This window comes from Anarrhichthys ocellatus, unplaced genomic scaffold (genome assembly GCF_004355925.1).
Source record: "Anarrhichthys ocellatus isolate YVR2014 unplaced genomic scaffold, GSC_Weel_1.0 scaffold16, whole genome shotgun sequence".
NCBI classification, from domain to species: Eukaryota; Metazoa; Chordata; class Actinopteri; order Perciformes; family Anarhichadidae; genus Anarrhichthys; species Anarrhichthys ocellatus.
In genome coordinates, this window is record NW_022280046.1 from 1,789,952 (window position 1) to 1,792,689 (window position 2,738).

Below are 2,738 nucleotides of genomic sequence, written 5' to 3' on the forward strand. Positions count from 1 at the left end.
CTCTCTCTCTCTCTCTCTCTCTCTCTCTCTCTCTCTCTCTCTCTCTCCCTCTCTCTCTCTCTCTAATAAATCATCCTGTCTGATCCCGCCCCGGGCGCAGGGGATCCTCCTCTTTAAAGCTCAATCCGTTTTTTTTCTCCCCTTTTCATCCTTGTGAAGAAGCTGAGTTAACCTCTGCTGATCCACAGGGCCAGAGCCCCTCTCAACCCCAGCCCGCCTCTCATTCAATCAGCCAGTCACTCATTCATTGCTCTTTTTTTTTTTTTTTTTTGAGTGGTGAAAAGCAAACCCCTCTCCAATCCCCTCTCTCCCTCTCTTTGCCTTTTCATGCTGGGACTCTTCCAGAGGCGGGAAACCCAGTAAGAAGTGAAGAGGGTCCCCTTTCACTCTCACCTTGATACCCCTCACTTACTCATGGATTCAAAACTCTCAGTTCAAACTGTGTTCCAGCACCATCTCTTTAACCTTGGAACCACATTGAACATATACAGCATACTGTTAAGATCACTAAGACACCTGGAACGGTTGTTTGTTATTTAGATCAAAAAATGTGTGGAAAAAACTCAACAGCTCAACAAGTGATGCATGACATGTGGGATCAGTTTTAAGATCAAGCACTGAAAGAAGTTTGTCCATTCAAAATGCTGTTTCACTGCTGAATGTGAAAATTGTCTGACTAAATTAAAAGGAAAATCGTGTCAAATGAATTTAAGGATGAATAGCAACACGGAAACATTTGGAACACAACTGCAGTTGTTGAGTGAAATCCTTTTAGCTCAGTAGCTTTCATGTTGGCTGTTAGTCTTGGTGGTGTATAGTAGGGCGGTGTGTGTGTACACACAGAAACAGTAGGGGACTGCTGCACTCCACGCAGGGGCCACTGTGCCTCCCTCCATTCACAAATCAATGTTTAACCCGCTGGCTAAAAGGCCTGGCAGGGGAGAGGGAGGCCCAGTCGGCGGGGTGGGCTATGAAACCATCCCGTCGAGAGACGGAGAGGAGAGAGAGGACAAAGGGAACAGGGGAATCCTCAAAATAAACCTCCTCTGGTGAAGGCATCTCCTCCCTGCTGCTAGGGGCACGGCTATAGAGGAAGGACAGCACAGGAGAGAGGTTAGCGAGAGAGGCAATGCTGTGGTGAGGAATGTCAATGAAATTTATGGAGGGAAGCATGTTTTGGGACAAGATAGGACATAGAGTCAAATGGACAGAGAGGTAGATTGGAATGAGAGCTTCTGAACAGGCTCAGTGGACAAGCACAAGTCCATCCATATACTGTATGCACCTGCTACTGTATTCTCTGAAAAGATTGTTATGAGAGCAGCACTACCCTAATTTCATCCAGCAGCCGCGTTGCAAGTGATTCATCGGTACTGACAGCTCGCAAAAAGTTTGTGGAGAAAATGTAAGAGATAGGCATGAAATATGATGCATAACTAGGGCTTTAAATGAGCCAGACGGCAAATTCAGGAAGCCAATTATAGAGAGACAGAAATCTTAAGGCCATGACACACAAGAGAGACAGTCCTAGCTTTCACTATACACTCATTCTGTGTCGTACGGTCTCATATGAACATGCACGTTTTTGTTTTTGCACATTGCAAATGCACAACTGCTTCTGCTTCTCTCAAGTCCGACCAGTACACACTCCTGCTTCTCCTCTGCACACACACACACACACACACACACACACACACACACACACACACTCCTTCCCCCCCTAGCATGCCGCTGCCTAAACATCCCCCAGAATTCTTTGACAGTGGCTGCTCTGTTGCTTGGCAACGAGGCGACGGACAGCGTCATCCAGGGAGTAACAGAGAAGATGAGAAGCAGAGAAGTCTACACTAATCTCACCATCACTTTGTAGAGATCACAGGGCTCGAGTGTTCACAAATATCCTGTGATTTGTTATTGTACGTCGGTGTTTAAGGGACTAAATAGATACAAAAGGGAACCTGCCTTTGAGCAGATGTGCAATATTGAGATTTTTTCGAAAGTTAAAAAAGCTGAAATTCCTGAATCATGCAGTGTAAAGGTGGAAGATGAGCTGAAGAGAACATCCAAACATCTCATTATCCAGAGATTTGTTTTCTGTTCAAAATCTCTACTTCACTTTACACCGTGATCATCATCTGCTGCAAAATCAAATCACCGGGCAGATATTTTATTTGATAACTTTAAAATCCAATACATTTTTAAAAAATCAATTCAAAAATTCTATATATATATATATATATATATTGTTGATCTTTTTCATATTCATGGGAGAAGATAACTGACCTCATAATCTCGTTATTTCAGGCATCGCCAGAGCATTCAGTCTGAACATCAGTTTTTTTGTGCTGACTAAGTGCTGTTGTGTAAAGACTGGACTTGACGTGCACAGGTCATCTTTTTACTGAAGCAATTCTGTTGAAGTGCTTGAGTCAAACAGCAATATTGGCTGTATATTGGTAAAAAACTATAAAAATACCGCCCAACCCATTGGCTGCCTCTTCACACTGTCCATTGTGACCACAATCTTCTGTAAGATGCAGTATTTGTGGTTTAAATATAGTTATTTTATTAAAAACACACACAAAATCACACTGACTTGTCGATAACTTAAAGATGCAAAAAAATTGTCACAGAAACAGTTAAATGTATTCTGGAGCTGAAGGAAGAAATTCCTTGCAAAAAAAAATCAACAAAATTACAGATTTTTTTCATTAATGTCACTAAATTGCTACTGAATT